Consider the following 19,611-nt stretch of genomic DNA (forward strand, 5'->3'; position numbering starts at 1 on the left):
ACAGGTGGGATCTCACGATATTGCCCAGGCTAGAAGAATTTTCTAATACTCTAATATCTCCCATTTTGGCAAGTAAATTGAGAATAATTTTAGGTTCTTTTATTATTCAGTAGTTTTGCAGACTTAAAAGTATAAATTTAGAATTAGAAGATGAAGCTATAATAGTAAGAATCTCAAGTTGAAGGGCTTTGGGGAGTCTAAGCAGCATATTAGAGCATAGGCTTGAACTTAAATCCCAGCTCAGTCACCTGCGTGACTTTAGGCACCAGTCATTTCACCCTTCTGAGCCTGTTTCTTTATTTGTAAAATGATTATAATAATTCTTTCACAGCGTTGTAAGGATTAAGTGAAATGTGTTAAATGCCTACTACAGTAGGCTCTCAGATATTTATTTTTATTTTTTTATTATGTACATTGTTTTTCCTGCCTTTATGGCTGTCTAAACTTTAGGGAAAAGGGAAGACCGGTTAATGATGAGTAGAAAAACTTGTAAGCTAATCATTCACTGACTTATTTTCCTTCCATTTTCTGGTTTTTTAAAAATTAGCCACACCACAAGAACCCCACATTTTTAGATGGAAAGAGCAAGAAAATTGTGTCAGTGCTCTTAGTTATTTTCATCTTAATGGTATAGTGAAAAGACATTGGCTTGTAGATGATGCTAAGGAAGCTTTGGCTCACTCTTACTTGAAGAGGGGATCTTGATGTTTTAGTACTTGGACTGTACAAATGTTTTACTGACTTTTCTTACTGCTATAAAGGAATCAGGCAGTTGGGTATTGATACATTATTTGGTGCTCTCATTCATGGTAAAGGATTTGATAAATAAGTTCTTAAAACACTAAAGCAAAATCAAATGAGCAAAACTAAGGATAAAATGTAATATTCATCAGAACAAGGATCACTGAGAAAAAATATTCAGAAACAACTTTAATAAAACCTGAGTTGAAATAACTGCAAAAAAAAAAAAAAAAAGAAGAAGAAAAAGAAAAGAAAAGAGCTATCAAGACAGGAAAAGACATGGAGGAATCTTAAAAGCATATTGCTAAGTGAAAGAAGTCAATCTGAAAAGGCCACATACTGTATATATGATTCCAACTATACAACATAGTGAAAAACATAAAAATATGCAAACAGCAAAAAAGAGCAGTCATTGCTAGGAGGGTGAAGAGGTGAAGCACAGGGAATGTTTAGAGTGGAGATACTATTATACATGATACAGCAATGATGGACACATGTCATTATACATTTATCAAAGAGGAAAGAGTTACAACATAACCCATAAGAGTTACAACAAGGAGGAATGAACCTAAAATAAACTACAAATTTTAGTTAATATTAACGTATCAATATTGGTTCATCAGTTGTAACAAATGGACCACAATCATATAAGATTTAATAACAAGGGAAGCTATAGGAAGGACAGGAGATATATGGGAACTGTTTGTGCTTTCTCATCAATTTTTCTGTAAATAAAAAACTGCCTAAAACGTCTATTAATTTTTTAAAAGTATAAAGAATGTAACCAGGAAAGAGCAGTAAAAACAAAACCAAAAGTAGAGGAAGCATACTGGAGATTTAAAATCCAAGTAAAGGAAGAGAAGGAAGGAAGGAAGGAAGGGAGGGAGGGAGGGAGGGAGGGAGGGAGGAGACAGAGGGAGGGAGAGAGAGAAAGAAAAGAAAAAAGAAAGAAAGGAAAAGAAAAGAAAAGAAAAAAAAAAATTAGCCGAGTGTGGTAGCACATGCTGTAGTCCCAGCTACTTGGGAGGCTGAGGCAGAGAATCACTTGAACTGAGGAGGTGGAGATTGCAGTGAGCTGAGATTGCTCCACTCCACTCCAGCCTGGGCAACAGAGCAAGACTCTGTCTCAAAAAAAAAAAAAAAAAAAAGGGACAGAGAACACAGAAATCAGAAAACCAGCAACAACAAAAAACAAGCTAATATCCCTAACTGACATACATGATTTAATGATGTAACAGAGTTCCCAAAACAAGGAATAGAAATGGAAACACACTGAAGCATATCTTTCAGACATTGAAGAACATTGAGGACAAGGAAATTATCCTGAAATAGATAAATAAAAGCCAACTGCAAATGTAGACTCTGTAATTAGAATGACTTTGTACTTCTCAAAATGAATACTGGAAGCTAGAAGACAGTAGAGAACTCCCTCAAAATCCTGAAACGAATTTCAAAAGCTTGAAAAATATTTCCCAGACAAACATTCAATCAAGTTGCTGGAGAAGTATTAAAAAGTCTCCATCTACAATAAACTTTTTCTCAGGAAGCTGCTTTACAATGTACTCCACCAAAATGTGAAGGTATATTAAGACAGAAAATACACGAGAAATTGGGAATACAGCACCAGTGGCAGGGAAATAAAATGTATAGTACAATGGTGAAGGAAGACATCAGGATGAAAACCGAATATCAAGTTTAGAAATCACTCAGTTTATTGTTTTGGCAAAGCTTTTATGGTTATTTGTGATTTTTTTCTAAAAATAATGTTCAGGAAACAAAACACGAAAGATAGGTAAATAATATTGCCAAACATAATTATATAAAGGGTGATTACTCATTCAATAAAAATTCTGATATAACTATATTTGAAGGAAAAATTGCTAAGAAGGGTGTCTGTGGAGGTGTTTACGGTGAGGAAGAGAAGTGAATCTTCTATTTGTATCATGGGAAATCAATGGAAAATACTAAGCTTAAAATTAATATGTAGCGTATGTATTAGAGTACAATTTTGTCTTTGTAACAAAGACCCAAAAGAACCATAGCTTAAAAGAAGCAGACATTACTGTGACTGTCTGAGGGTGTAATCAATGCCAGAGTGATGCTTTGGCTTCATGGTGTTGGTTCCAGTCTTCTGTGTCATGGCTCCCTCCTTCCTACAGTGTGCTGGGTTCAATCACTGTTTCATGAAGCCTTCATTCTCAAAAGCAGAAACATAAGGAAGATATAAATAGAGGTTATTTCCTTCTCTTATGGACATAACCTGGAAGCTTTACATACATTTTCTCTCTTATGCCTTTACTTAGAAGTTGGTCACGTGATGATGCTGACTCTCAAGGGAAGTCACTGTAATCTTTTCATGGGTGGCAATGAGTTCAGCTAATTTTCCATTTATTGGAAAAAACAGAAATAATGAATGGAGAACTAGCCATCTCTGCAATAGCATGATATTTGGAGATATGCAGGTAAAAACAGCAACACAAAATGCCAAATGGCTGAAAATGCCTCTACTATGAGGAATAAGATAGGAGAGACCACTGTTTCGCATACACATATTTTTTTGAAGTAATTGAGCTTTTAAAACATGTGTAGTTAACTTTGATTAAAAATTTTGTTAATAAAAAAAAAAAAAGCTTTAAGAACCAAAGTATGGATCAATAATTCAGCCAGGCTAAAGTGAGAAAGGGAAAGAGCATTCCATGAGGGAAAATCGCTTGTTGGAAGAGGAAAACTAGATCTGTCTTGATGCAAAAACCCAAATGGGACCGAGCATGGAAAACAAGAGGTAAGGAAGTGGGTAGAGTTGAGGTTGAAGATTTCAGGCACGTCAATGCAGCAAACACTACAACATAAGGGCTCTTCCGGGGAAAAAGAAAAGGATAATTCTTTATGAATTCACAGAAACAAGCAAAGGTGGTCTTCACTCAAGATGTTAGTGCAATCTAACGTAAAATATCCTCACAGTGAGAGTGTGAAAATACAGCAGGGGTTCATTCCTGCAGGATTTCCCCTGTTCCCTGTTGCTCGACCTGTGATTGATTTGCGTGGGCTTCTCTGAAGAGAAATCGACTCCGGTGTGAACGGTTTTGGGAATCTCCGTCTCCTGCTGGCTCCCAGGTGCGCTGTCCCGACGCGACGAGACGCGGTGAGCCAACAGAAGGGCTGACCGGCTCACCTGCCGCCCCAGGTCGAAGGCAAACCCGGTGCGCCCCGTCGGCCCGGTCACGCCCGCAGCCTGCTCAGGCACCTCCTGCCTCGGGACCAGGAAGCGGAAGAAAGGGAGAGACCCGCCCGGCAACTACGTTACTATCATGTCTCGAACATTTGTGTGAGTCCCATGAAAGTTAAGCCCGTTTTCCCCCCTCGAAGCGTTTCCATTCAGTTCTTGTTCATTCATGTGAAAACGAGCCATTTCCACGTCTCCCAAACGTCTTCGAACCATGTCCTAAGTCTTCTAAGGCCGCCAGTGGGTTCCGATCACAAACTCTGAAATAAAATACTCAGGAAATGGAGTGTATCAAGACGAGGTGGCCGAGTGGTTAAGGCGATGGACTGCTAATCCATTGTGCTCTGCACGCGTGGGTTCGAATCCCACCCTTGTCGGGTGAGGTCTTTTAATACGAGGAAACAATACCCAAGTCCAGCCAACTTTCCTTTAGACTCGCCTGGAATTCGGGACCCTGGCCTTGGAGAAGAAAAAGCAGCTGTCGTAATTCTGTACCATCAGTATTATGATGGTGTTGCTGGGTTTTCTAACTTTAATGGTTGATTCGGTATTGATTGTCAATATTGTTCGCGTGATCAGTTTAATGAATATTCTTCTGGTGGGCTTCCTACCTGATGACTGTAAAAACGCCTTAGAGCCTGAGAGAAAGGGGAGAGGGGAATAGAAGTAGAGGAAGGTGACAGTCGGGCTAGAGAGAGAGATGAAGCTGCCAAAAAGGGGGAAAAACTCGAGGTGTGGTTACCCCAGCCCCTTCTTTTAGAAATCATTACTACTGTGAGCATTAAAATAAATTCATCAAAAAAACCCCAGCACGACAAATACACCAAGACAGAAATTCAGTTACTAGATTCTCAAGACAAATCGAGGGACCAACATTGAAGAAACACGTAGCACTGACATGGCCACAAGATTTTTGTTTTGTTTTGTTAAAAAAGGAAGGAAGGAAGGAGGGAGGGAGGGAGGGAGGGAGGGAAGGAAGGAAGGAAGGAAGGAAGGAAGGAAGGAAGGAAGGAAGGAAGGAAGGAAGGAAGGAAGGAAGGGAGGGGAGAAGAAAGAGAAAAAGAGAAAGAAAAAAGCAAGCTGGGCTCTGTAGCTCAGGCCTGTAATCCCAGAACTTTGGGAGGCCGAGGCGGGTGGATCACCTGAGGTCAGGAGTTCAAAACCACGCTGGCCAACTTGGCAAAACCCCATCTCTACTAAAAAATACAAAACATTAGCAGGGCTTGGTGGGCGCCTGTAATCCCAGCGACTTGGGAGGCTGAGGCGCGAGAATCGCTTGAACCCAGGAGGCAGAGGTTGCAGTGAGGCGAGATGGCGCCACTGCTCTCCAGCCTGGGCAAGAGAAAGAGACTCTATCTCAAAAAACAAAACAAGTTATGAAATTTGAAGGTAAGTTATTTTCAAGTCTGCTTCATGATCATCTTAATAGCTGCATTATAGTCACAGGAGTTGATATACTTTAGCAATTCTTCTGTTTTCGAAATGTATTATAGGAAAATTAATGAGTCAAAGGATTGTTGCAAAAATAGGTCAAAGGCTTTGAACGTCTTCTGGTTATTGCTGGTAATTAGTGATTTCTATTTCAGTGTATGTTGTTTCTCTTTGCAATCAACTGTGAAAGAGGGACCCAGTTACCCTACTGACACTTTGACGCAGGATAGGTATTCAAGGAGGTAACCATGTTCTTGGGACACAGCAACGGTGGTGACCGTACAGTCAACACAATAAGCCTCAGCATTCACACTGAAATTGAGCTCATTCAAGAGGAAATTTCCCCTAGAGAGAGCATGCGCATTTTGACTTTACCTGTACTTAGACTGAGCCTTTGCTCATTACAATAGTAAAAAACACACCTCTGACTGGAGATTTAAGATGCCAATGAGACATCCCATGTATGAACAAGCATGTACAGCTACTGCGCATGTGCACGCAGAGGACCACCCAGAAGATGCTTACTAGTAACACTTCTTCCCACCTCCTTCTAAATAGTCATGTAAGACCCCTATAAAGGGAGCCTCCCTAGCGCCAATCTTTGCTGTCTCATCCTTAGGAACAGCCTGCCCTGGGTTCTCTCTCTCTCAGGGTGCGTTGTCTATTCTGCACCTAACTTACAAAATATTCTTTTTCCTTTGCAATAAATTAATCTACGCTGCACTTCTCTTGCTGTGTGACTCTGGTTTAAATTATTTTAAACTAATAAGACAAGAACCGCCGGGCACGGCGGCTCACGCCTGTAATGCTAGCATTTTGGGGGTCTGAGGTGGGCTGTTCACTTCATGTCAGGAGTTCGAGACCAGCCTGGTCAACATGGTGAAACCCCATCTCTGCTACAAATACAAAAATTAGCCGGGCATGGTGGCGCACGCCTGAAATCGCAGTTACTCGGGTGGCTGAAGCAGGAGAATCGCTTGAACTTGGGAGGCGGAGGCTGCAATGAGCCAAGATCGTGTCACTGCACTCCAGCCTAGGCAACAGAGTAACACTTTGTTGAAACACACACACACACACACACACGATCCAAGGTCTTACAACAGCCATCAACAACTTGACAAGCTGAATTACATTATTTATTTATTTTATTTTATTTATTATTTATTTGAGACGGAGTCTCCCTCTGTCACCTAGGCTGGAGTACAGTGGCCCAATCTCGGCTCACTGCAATTTCTGCCTCCTGGGTTCAAGCAATTATTCTGCCTCGGTCTCCCAAGTAGCTGGGACTGTAGGCACCCAACACCACTCCCAGCTAATTTTTTTTTAGTAGAGACCGGGTTTCACCATGTTGGCCAGGCTGGTTTCGAACTCCTGACCTCTAGCACTCCACCCGTCTCGGCCTCCCGAAGTGCTGGGATTACAGGCATGATCCACCATGCCTGGTCAACAATTATTTATATACTTTATATTTATATAAAATCATTTATGTTACATATATATTTTGGATATATCAAGTAGAATGGCAAGAATTTTTCCATATTCTGTTCTTTATGCATTTACTTGCTATAAATCTATCAGTCCTTAGAATCGTTTACCTCAAATATATTTCCTTTAACTTTTCAAATAGATTTTTAAAACAATTCATAGAAAAAATTTAAATACATTGAAATTTATATTAGTTATAAAATACGCATGTATCTCAGAACTTCCATTTTATCCATTTTTGAAAATTCTTGTTCTACAAAATAGCACTTTTTTCATTTTTAAACTTTTTTTGTGAATATTATCACCCATGCAGAAAAGTACATAAAATATATATGCAAACTTAACTTTATGTACAGAAAAGTGTATAAAATATGTATGCCAACTTAAGTAATTACGAAGCAAGCACCTGCAGAATTGTGACAAAGGCCAAGCAGTAGAACATGGCAAGCATCTAATAAGGGAAACCTCCCAGTCACTGTCTCCTCTCTTCCCCAAAAATATATATCATGTATGATATATCATCTATGTTCTATAACATGTTATATATCATGTGTTATATATCATGTTATATGTCATATATCATATGTTATATATCATATATATGAAAACCAACCTGACTTTAATGGTACTTCCTGCATTTTTAAGAATTATTTTATCACCAATTATTTTATTCTTAAACACCATTGTTTACCTATGTCTGAACGTTATATAAATAGAATCACATCTCCAGTATATTTTCTACATTTTTCCTTAAAATAATATTCTATACATTTCATTCTTGTTGTAGTTTATCCCTGTTTTTATATAGTACGTCACAACATAAACATACTGCAACATATTTATCCTTTGTATTCATTTTCCATTGCTGTGTAAAATATTTCCCTAAAATGTTGTTGCTTAAAACATTTGTTGGCGGCTGGGTGCAGTGGCTTACGACTGTAATCCCAGCACTTTGGGAGTCCGAGGCAGGTGGATCACAAGGTTAAGGGATCGAGATCGTCCTGGCCAATGTGGTAAAACCCCGTCTTTACCAAAAATACAAAAATTAGCTGGGTGTGGTGATGCGCACCTGTAGTCCCAGCTACTCAGGAGGCTAAGGCAGGAGAATCGCTTGAATCCAGGAGGCAGAGGTTGCAGTGAGCCAAGGTCGCACCACTGCACTCCAGCCTGACAACAGAGCAAGACTCTGTCTCAAAAAAAAAAAAAAAAAACTGGCTTCTAATTTCTGTGGTGGAGGATTATGGGAGTGGCTTAGCTGGGTTCTCTGGCTCAGAGTCCCTCACAAAGCTACAATCAAGGTGCCAGCAGGAGCTTCAGTCGTCTCGAGGTTAGACTGGTGAAGGACTGGCTTTCATGATCACTGATATGGTTGTTAACAGCATGTTAAACTGAGGATGTAAGTACTCACCTACTGTTGTCTGGAGGCCACTCTAAGTTCCTTGCCATTTGAAGTCTCCACAGCACTGCTGACAATATAGCAACTTGTTTCATCAGAACAAGCAATTCAGAAGAGCCAGAGTGAGTACAAGCAAGAGAAAAGTGAGAATCTTTTATAACCTAATTTTGGAAGTGACATCCTATCACTTTTGCTGATGCTGTTCATTGAAAATGTTTAAGTAGGCCCAGCCCACCATTCAAGGGGATGGAATTACACAAGGGCATGATTAACAGGAGCTGGGTATCGTGGGGGGCTCTCTTAAAACCTGTCTACCACACATTTTAGGTTAATGAAAATTTGTGATTCCGTTTACTTCTAGGGCCCTTCTCGTACATTTCTTCGGATGCATATATGCTCACATTGCTGAGTTATACATTATAGATATGTCATGGGTCTGGCTTTATTCAATATGATGTTGGTGAGATAGATCCATGTAGTTGTAGTTCATTTTCATTGTGCTGTACTGTTCCACGGTTTGGATACCCATAGTTTATTTATCCATCCTACTGTCAATTGACCTTTTTTTCAAGTTTTGCCTATTATAAACTACATTTTTGGAGATTTTTTCCACATATCTCAGTGCACATTTGCACTGGATATACATACAGAAGTATAATGTTGAGTCCTATGATATGCATAATTTATTAGATAATTTTATTAGATACCCCCAAAATTTTCAGAGATAGTATCATGCACCTGCAGTATACATTAAATTCCTGTTGCTTCAAATTCTTTCCAAAATTTAATATGATCAGGCTTTTTAATTTCACTATTTTCCTGGATGTTAATGGGTCAAAATTGCTTATTTATTCTGTAAATAGCTGACTAGTAATGTTGTTAATTCCTTTTTATACTATTATTACTATTCAATATTCCATTTTGTGAAATGCCTCTTCAAATCACTTGATTTTTGTTTTTCTGTTCCTTTCTTACTGATGTGTAGTAGCTCTTTCTATATTTTGACTACAAGCTCTTTGTTGATTCCATGTGTTACAAACACAATTCCCCTACACTGTAACTTGCCATTTGAACCTCTGAATCTCTTAACAACTTGAGGAACAAAAGATTTTAGTTTTAATGAATCCAGATTTATTTATATGTGTGCGTATGTGTGTATTTGTCATATATTATATATGTACATATGTGTTAGTGTTTTGTGGGTTTTGTTTTACAAATCTTCTGCTCCCTAGGAGTCACAAAGATATTTCCCTTTATTAACATTTAGAGGCTATCTTGTTCTACCTTTCACATTTAGATCTAAAATGCACCTAGAACTGATATTTATGTATAGTGGGAGGGAAAATCACCTGGAATATCTATCTATCTATCTATCTATCTATCTATCTATCTATCTATCTATCTATCTAAATTCATTTATCTAGAGATAGGTATATTCATTTTGGTATTAAAATGACCAAGCACTTGGTGGGGGGCAGTGGCTCATGCCTGTAATCCTAGCACTTTGGGAGGACAAGGCAGGTGGATCACTTGAGGTCAGGAGTTCGAGACCAGCCTGCCCAACACGGTGAAAGCACATCTCTACTAAAAATACAAAAAATTAGCTGGGCGTGGTGGCACACACCTGTAGCCCCAGCTACCCAGGAGGCTGAGGCTCGAGAACTGCTTGAACCCAAGCAGAGGTTGCAGTGAGCCGAGATTGTGCCACTCTGTTCCAGCCTGGGCGATAGAGCGAAACTCTGTCTCAAATAAAAAGAAAAAGAAAAACACCAATCATCATTTGTTGAAAATAAACTCCATCTTTTCCCTCTTTATTCTGCAGACCTACTTTTTCTATACACCAGATGCCCATATGTGTGGTCCTTTTCATTTCTGACTCTCTTCCTCTTGTCTATTTGTCTAACTTTATAATCCCCCACGCTCTTATTTACTATAGCTTTATAAGTCTTGATATGTGGTAACAGAAAACTTGACCTATTCTTCTCCAAGATTTGCTTGTTCTGTATTGCCTCTCTATACTTACATGTACATTTTGGAATTATTTTGTAAATTTCTGCCAAAAAAAAAGTAAGCTGCTGTGATTTTGGATAATATTTCTTGAATCTGTAGATCAGTTTGATTATAATAGGTATCTTTAAAATTATGAGATCTGGCCGGGCATGGTGGCTCACATCTGTAATCTCAGCACTTTGGGAGGCAGAGGTGGGCAGATCACTTGAGGCCAGGTGTTCGAGACCAGCCTGGCCAACACGGTGAAATTCTATCTCTAATAAAAATACAAAAATCAGCTGGGCACGGTGCCACATGCCTGTAATCCCAGCTACTTGGGAGGCTGAGGCACGAGAATCGCTTGAACTTGAAAGGCAGAGGTTGCAGTGAGCTGAGACCGCACCACTGCACTCCAGCCTGGGTGACAGAGTGAGATTCTATCTCAAAAATAATAATAATAACACAATAATAAAATAAAATAAAATGATGAAATCTTACAATCTATATATTACCTTTCCATTATTTAGGTTTTCTCTAGTTTATCTCAATAGCATCACACTATTTTTCTACATAGAAATATGGCCAACATTTTACTAGGTATATTTCAGATATCTTTTGGTTTTTGTGCTAATACATGTGATATTATTTTTTAATTTTCATTTTATTAATACATTACAATTTAACTCATTTTTTATATCTGTTATAGAAAGCCTGATATTGGTTCATTGTGTGGATGCTGATATAAGGAGAAGCAGGCATGCAATTTGAAACGCTGTATTAGGAAGGGTTAGCCTCACATCAGGTGATGCAGGATACACATATGTGTACAAGACAATAGACTACCTAAAAAACTCAGTCTAAGTTATGACTGAGGCTTCCCTGCTCAACCAGCATGCCTCTTTCATGAATGAAGGATCTAAGCAGTGGTTCTCAACCCACGGTGATTTTGCCCCATTGGGAGACTTTTGACAATGCATACAGACATTTTTTGTTGTCACAACAGTAGAGGAGATGCTACTGGCATCCTCTAAAGGCCAGGGATGCTCCCAAACATCGTCCAGTGCAAAGGACAGCTCTCCACGACAAATAATTTTCCAGTCCAAAACGTCAATAGCTTCAAAGTTGAGAAACCCTGATACACTATGATATATATTAATATATACACATATATAGAGAGAAAATATATCAAATGACAATTTTAGTCTCTTTTGGATCAATACCCAACTCCTTTGCTGACACTCAAGACCCTCCATGCCCTCTACTTACCTTACTGCTCCTTAGAGTGAAGTTTCAGTCTCACTCACCCATGTCATATGAATTCCTATCTCCAGTACATGTCTTAGGATCTTTATGTAACCTACCCTGCACCTTTAGCTTTGACTAATGTATACTTCTTCAAAGACTATTTCCAGGTCTACCCTTCTACATAGACTATAGAGAAAAGTGATTATTTGCTTCTCTCAACTCTGATATGTGATGCTTCCTCATATATCCAGCTAATAGGACATTTGCCCATGTTTACCTTCTTTTGGATGATAGTTCTCAAACTACCCCACTTGCTTGGGTAGAGTTGATCTGCTTCTGTCAAATATATACAGAAATATTTAGATCTCTTTTTCTAGCACATGATATCACTGAATAATAATTTGTTCCCCATGTGATATCTTCTGATAAAATGAGAACTCAGGAAGTTTTTCTTCAAACACAAAATATGTTATATGATTTGCATGTTTGTGTTGCCCCCAAATTCGCACATTGAAATCCTAACCTCCAATATCATGGTATTAGGAGGTGGGGCCTTTGGGAGGTAATTAGACTATGAGGGTGGAGTCCTCTTGAATGGGATTAGCGTCTTTGTAAAAGAGACCCCAGAAGACTCTCTTACCTTCTTTCTGCCAGGTGAGAATACAATGAGAAGTCTGCAACCTGGAAGAGGCCCCCCACCAGAACCTGACCACACTGGCACCCTGATCTCAAACTTTTAGCCTCCAGAACAGAGAGAAATAAATTCCTATGGTTTATAAACCACCCAGTCTATGACTCTTTGTTATAGCAGCCTACACTGACTACAACATATACCAACCAAAATCAATTGTAGGCTGGGCGTGGTGGCTCATGTCTGTAATCTCAGCACTTTGGGAGGCCAAGGTAGGCAGATCACTTGAGATCAGGAGCCGGAGTTTGAGACCAGCCTGGCCAACATGGTGAAACCCTGTCTCAACTAAAAATACAAAAATTATCCAGGCATGGTAGCAGGTGCCTGTAATCCCAGCTACTCAGGAGACTGAGGCAGGAGAATCGCTTGAATCTGGGAGGTGGAGGTTGCAGTGAGCCAAGATGGCTCCACTTAACTGTATACTTATACACTGTGGTGTTCTCTTTCTCGTCTATACATTCTCCACTACACAGCTTTAATGCAACCTATCCTGGGGCCATAGGAACAAACTCCTGCTATTAGACACAACTTGAATCAAATATAATACTAACAGAATATTTAAAAACACTAACAGAGGCCTAGAGTGACACAGAGACAGATTAGCACCTAGAGACACACCATGTGAGAAACAGATATGCCATGAAACAGATACAATCACACCCCCACACATTACGATAAGGCATTCAGGGCCAACATGTACCAGACACTGTGCTAAGCACTTCCTAGTCAAATTCACGTGACATTTTCATAAAAAATTATGAGACAGGTACAAATAATTTCCACTTAAAAGTGTATAAATCCAAGGCACAAAAATATAATTTTCCCAAGGTCATCAAATGATAAATTGGGGTCAGGGTAGGAATTTTACCTGTCTGTCTTTGACCTTAATTACTACTCTGAAGTGTCCCCTTCCCCAAGTTATAATGAGGCTGGTTTCTTCTCTTTCTTCAGATTTCAGGTCTAAGAAGCCTTTCAAGATTCCACAGTTAAAGAGCCAACATTGCCTTGCTTCATTGTCTTTTAGAACCCATGACTATTTGGAAGTATTTATTATTTTCTACTTTTGTATAGCTGCTTGCCCTTCCAAGAGTTAGGCAAGAGAGACTTCCTTCATCTAGGATTGCCAGATATAGCATATAAAAATATAAAATGCCCACTTAAATTCGAACTTCAGATTTTTAACATATCTCATGTATTATTTGAGAGTTACTTATATTAAATACTTATATTCATTGTTTATTTGAAATTCAAATGTAACAGGACATCCTATATTTTATGTGGCAACCCTCTCCATCACAGTCAACCCATCTATGGAGTTTTTCATATAGTTGTGTTTTTTTTGTTTGGTTGCTTGGGTTTTTCTTTTTCTTTTTTTTTTTTCTGCGATGGAGTCTTGCCCTCTCGCCCTGGCTGGAGTGCAATGGTGCAATCTCCGCTCACTGCAACCTCCGCCTCCCAGGTTCAAGCAATTCTCCTGCCTTAGCCTCCCAAGTAGCTGGGATTACAGGCGTGTGCCACCAGGCCCAGTTAAATTTTTTTTTTTTTTGTATCTTTAGTAGAGACAGGTTTCACCATGTCGGCCAGGCTGGTCTCGAACCCCTGACCTCATGTTCCACCCACCTTGGCCTCCCAAAGTGCTGAGATTACAGGCATGAGCCACCGTGCCCGGCCTCGTATAGTCGTTTTTAAATGTATACCTTCAATGTAGAAATACAATAAGTATTTCTATGGCTGTGGTTCAGGAAATCCATGTAACTGCTTGAATTGGGTGCAGGAACTGGCATTTTTACAGATTTGCAGGGAGAATGTTCACAGATATTTCTAGATAAGCAAATAGATCAATGCTTTTTACCTTTGCTCTCTTAGCAAGTGGGCACTAGCTCCTTTTTATGTAGGATTTTTCCTTAGAACTTTCTCAGACATGATGATTCCCTAGCTGTTCTTACATAAACCTCCTCCTTAACTCCCTTTGCTTTATAGAAAGACAGAGAGACAAGGTGTTTGTGAAAGGAGTCTGAAGATGTGGATCCTCATGGTGGACTCATCGTCCACTGTGTCTTCTTTCTCACCATCATACCCTGCTAATTTTTATATTTTTAGTAGAGATGGGGTTTCATCATATTGACCAGGCTGGTCTCAAATTCCTGACCTCGTGATCCATCTGCCTTGTCCTCCCAAAGTGCTGGGATTACAGGCGTGAGCCACTGTGCCTGACCAGAAAACCTTGTTTTAACAGAGGGAACCATTCTTTAGAAAAACTATTATAAACAGTTCCCTTTTAATTATTCCTAAGAATCATATACAAAATTCCTTTTATATATTCCCCTTCACAAACCTTGTCGCAACTTACAGAGACCATCTGTGACATGCTTGGACTTTCTGACTTGTCCTACTACCTCTTCCTTAAATACCTAGTTGTTTGACTCTAGAACAAGAGTTTATCATATAAGATTTCCTTTCCTACTGCAATAGTCCTCTCATTGATTTTTTTAAATTGAAGATCCTTTTTCATATACAGTTATACTCTTTTCTTTACAACTTTCCTTTATACAATTATTCTTTATAACCTTCCTTACAAAAATACATCTCCACATCCATAACTTTCTTCACATCTCTCTCCTACTTAAAGATTCCTTATTTAATAACCTTTTCTAATCCATAATTTGAATCAACCTTTAGATAGTTTCTGAATTTGACAAAATTATCTCATTAAGAACACATTTGAACTAAATATTTGTATTTAGCACTTCAAAAGTTACCTAACACTCTTCCATGGAGATGGGAAGGTGTCCAGTGGGAGCTGTGGGGAATCTTGGGCCCCATCGGTCTTGTTTTCTCAGCCATTATGGGTTTGGGTAACCTAGGCTCCCTCTGAAGCTTAGAACAGTCCCTTTTTCAATGGCCCTCTTGCTTACAGAAGGCACAGAGCTCAGCAAGTTTGGGACTCTCATCTGGGCATCTGGGATGCTGATCTCAAATTTCCTCAGGCTGGCTAACCCTGAGGTGGGAGAGGGTGCTTAAAGTAGTCATAAACAATTGCATTTTGGCTATTATTTCTTTTGGTTCTCTCTGCCTGTTTTGATCTGTCCCTATTGTTGTAAACTGTAAAGGCCATATTTAAAAATTGGCTTATAGGAGTTTGAGTTTCCCATTTCTGACTTTCACAGCTTCCTCCTAACATCAAGGACAGATTGAGTGATAAAAGAGTTTGCCTTCCTTGGGAGTCTATCCGGCAATATTTCCTGAGTGCCTCAACCAAATAGCCTTGACTAGAATAGGATTTTTATCCTCCCCTAGAGTTACTTCTCTAACCTTTTCATAATTAACTGGATTAAGCACATTTTCATATCTTCTATTAAACAAGTTACCTATGATTTCTACATTTGAGATCTCAGGAACCCCTCTGGTAATCCCATTGGGGGTCCAAATCTGGGAGTGCACTCCCCACATACAGTAAATGGCATGATCCTGGTTACAAGCAGCCATTCCATCAGCATATTCTCAGGCAGTATTCAAAAATCCCTTGTTTCTCCTCTACAGCACAACAGGTGGACACTATTTGCAAGCCATGCTGAATTACATCAAACTACAAGCTTCCCTGGATCCTCTGATACCAACCAATGTTTCCCGTGCATAAAGCTAAATTAGACATGGAAAAAGGCACAAGTACTATTCCTGCCATTAGCAATGTCTCAGTCTCTCACAACACATGTAAGTTTGATTTTAAGGGCTGATAAAGGGCCTCATTCCTGGTGAGACTGGTTGGACTTATTTCCTCAGGCAGTATGGCACATAGGCTGTAGTTAGTTGGTTAAAGCAGAGGGGTACCTGATGAACTTGGGATGGAATCCTATACTGGAGAACTGGCAGGACCCCCTTCCTCATATCAAGGCACCAAGGTGGCTCCAGGGACAGTGAACCATTTTTAGGCCAAATTTCTTGGGAAATTAATTTGTACTAAACAGTGTTAGCATAGAAGATGAGTTTTTAAGACATCAAATTTGAATTTTCTTTAATCGCCTCAAAGGCATCCTGAAAAAGTGTTTCAGGATGCTCACTGTTGTTATGTCTATCAGAGATACTACTAAACCCAGAAATCTTCTAAGTCCAGAGAGTCCAGTTACTTTCCCTTTCAAATTTCCACCTCCCTTTTCTTCAAGAGCAGTAGGGCAATTACCACTGACTCCTGCCAAAAGAACATGGGTTTCAAGAATTAGGTGCCACAAAAGTGAAAGATGAGTGGGCAGTGGGCTGGCAACTACCATCACTAGCCAATGGCATGTTACAAAGAAGGCACTTTAAGTATGGAAGTAAAAAAATGCTGACCAAATTAAGAACCCTTAGTGGAAATTTAAACCACGATCTTAGAAAGGTGACCAAAAAACAAAGCCCCTAGGGCGGGACTCTCAATTCTAATGCCATGTAGAGTGGGACTGACAATAACCCAATAAATTCCCCCTAGAGTGGGACTCTAACCAGTCCTAGAAGGAACATGGCTCTGGCATACAACCATGCATTTAGGAACTGAATGGTAATATCAAGTAGCCAGTCATTATAGATTTAATAGACAATGGTCAAAGAGGGGGCAATGGGTACGTAATCTGAATATGGGACTAGCTGGAGGCCCCATTTTCATTTCCTGGTTTACCCAGAAAGGTCAGTATGGCAAGGAAATCACAGAAACCACATGGTGCCAATTGGCCATTAATTTGGGTCCAGGCAAAGGTTTCCAAAGCTTTGGTGTACAACCAGTCAGTCACCAAGAAAACATGGTTCTGAAAAGAGCCTTTGGCTAGTATACAGCATTACAGCATCACAACTCCAAACTTTATCTTGATGGTCAACCCCCTCATCTTGATGCTCCCTTTGTGGTCTCTTCATTTTGATGGTTCCTTCCTTCATGGTCACCAGGCTGACACAGGTGAGCCCCAAAATGGGGACTTACCCAATTTTGGAGGGTTTGTGGCTTCAGAGTTAACTTAAAAACACTTTCTGGACCAATAGGAAGCAGCGAACTGCTCCATAAACAAAGGGCAACCTGTGTGCTAACCCACAGGCAGCACAGCCTGGAGTAGCAGTGTACAGAAAAGTGAGTGCTCCACAGAGCACAAGCTAACCCACAGGCAGAGCAGCCAAGTAGCATCATGCAGCAAAGTGGGCGCTCCACACAGCACAAGCTAACCCACAGGCAGAACAGCCCGGAGTAGTAGTGTACAGCAAAGTGGGTGCTCCACAGAGCACAGCTCACCCACAGGCAGAGCAGCCCAGAGTAGCAGCATGCAGCATAATAGGTGCTCCACAGAGCAAGTCTCGCCCATAGACAGAGCATCCCAGAGTAGCAGCATAGTACAGCAAAGTGGGTGCTCCATAAAGCAAGGCTAACCCATAGGCAGAGAAGCCTACAGCAACCGTGTACAGCAAGGTGGATGCTGCAGAAAGCACAACTAACTCACAGGCAGAACAGCCCAGAATAGCAGTGTACAGCAAAGTGGATGCTCCACCAGTAGAACAGACAGGAAGGGGAGGAGCAGTGTTTAGCAACAGGAGCAGTCCAGAGCAGGAATCAGAGCAGGAGCCAGAACTGAAGAAACAGCCACAGTGAAGCACACAGGCTAGCTATATTTATACCCACTATTAATTATATGCTAATTAAATGGCGTGTTATTCAGAATTTTCTAGAAAAGGGGCAGTGGGGAGCTCCCAGAACCCTATAAGGTAACTTCTGAGTCATGTCCATGGCATTTGTAAACTGTCATGGCGCTGGTGGGAGTGTCATTGTTCTAATGAGCCATGCGGGCAACTAGAGGTTGCTTTGTCACCATCTGCTGGTTTCAGCCAGTTTGTTTGTTTTGTTTTGTTTTGTTTTGTTTGAGACTGAGTCTGGCTCTACCACCCAGGCTGGAGTGCAGTGGCTCACTGCAACCTCCACCTCCCAGGTTCAAGCAATTCTTGCGCCTCGGCTTCCCGAGTAGCTGGTATTACAGGTGTGCGCCACCACACCCAGCTAATTTCTGTATTTTTAGTAGAGATGGGGTTTCACCATATTGGCCAGGCTGGTCTAGAACTCGTGACCTTAGGTGATCTGCCCGCATCAGCCTCCTGAAGTGTTGCGATTACAGGTGTGAGCCACTGCGCCCAGCCCAGGTTTTTGTTTTTGAGACAGGGTCTTGCTCTGTCACCCCAGTGGAGTGCAGTGCCACAATCATAACTCACTGCTGCCTTGATCTCCCAGGCTCAAGCAATCCTCCCACCTCAGCCTCCCAAGCAGCTGAGACTACAGGTGTGGGTCACCACGCCTCGCTAATTTTTTTTAACTTACATTTTTAGGGATAGAGTTCTCACTATGTTGCCCAGCTGATATCGAACTCCTAGGCTCAAGGGATCCTCCCATCTCAGCCTCCCAAAGTGCTGGGATTATAGGTGTGAGCCACCACTCCGCGGAGGTTTTGGTTTTTATTTTTTTTTAAACTGCATCCTGGTTTTAATCAGCATGGTCATTACTGGTGCTTGGAAAAGCTGATCTCCTACCTCACTTTGGAAAACTCTTTTAGAGATTAAGTATATGACTATTTATAAAGAGCTTAGTACAGTGACTGAACCCAATGATCAATTATTTAAAATTGCTTTACTCTTGTTAGTGTTATTATTAAATTTTTTTATTCTTTTCATTATTCTGTATCCCATATTGTTATATTTTCACAGTGACTATGAGTCTACATCCAGTTATGGCCAATGACTTCATATTCTTTTGTGATCTATGGAGTGTCAGATGTGAGTCCATTCAGACAAGACCACCATAAACCATTGAGATATATTCATCTCTGCTGCTTGTGACCTGGGGTCCTCTTGCTTCCCCTCTGCTGCTACTATTCTAACAGAAGTAGAAGGAACAACAGAATGGGCAGTGGGTATAATTTTGTTTTATCTTTTTTTTTTAGAATTACTACTTTTTTTACATTTTTGCTTTTAAAACTAGTTTTGCTAAAGTATAATTGGCATATGATAAACTGCACATAAAGTATACATGTTAACGAGTGTGACATAAGTATTCATATGAACCCATTACCCCAATCAAGACACTGAACTTGCTGGACGCGGTGGCTCACGCCTGTAATCCCAGCACTTTAGGAGGCCAAGGTGGGCGAATCACCTGACGTCAGGAGTTCGAGACCAGCCTGACTAACATGGTGAAACCCTGTCTCTACTAAAAATACAAAAATTAGCCAGGCATGGTGGCACATGCCTGTAATCCCAACAACTCGGGAGGCTGAAGCAGGAGAACCACTTGAACCTGGGAGGCAGAGATTGCAGGGAGCTGAGATCACGCCATTGCACTCTAGCCTGGACAACAGAGCAACACTTCGTCTCAAAAAAAAAAAAACAAAAAAGAAAGACAGTGAACTTATCCAT

General features: G+C 40.3%; 1 non-coding gene across 1 annotated transcript; it reads left to right on the top strand.

Annotated features, from left to right (window-relative positions):
- The first annotated feature begins 4,259 nt into the window (after positions 1-4,259).
- On the top strand, positions 4,260-4,341 carry TRNAS-GCU. The gene has a single exon. It is a non-coding gene; the product is annotated as a tRNA-Ser (tRNA).
- Positions 4,342-19,611: the final 15,270 nt, after the last annotated feature.

This window comes from Theropithecus gelada, chromosome 4 (assembly GCF_003255815.1).
Source record: "Theropithecus gelada isolate Dixy chromosome 4, Tgel_1.0, whole genome shotgun sequence".
NCBI lineage: Eukaryota > Metazoa > Chordata > Mammalia > Primates > Cercopithecidae > Theropithecus > Theropithecus gelada.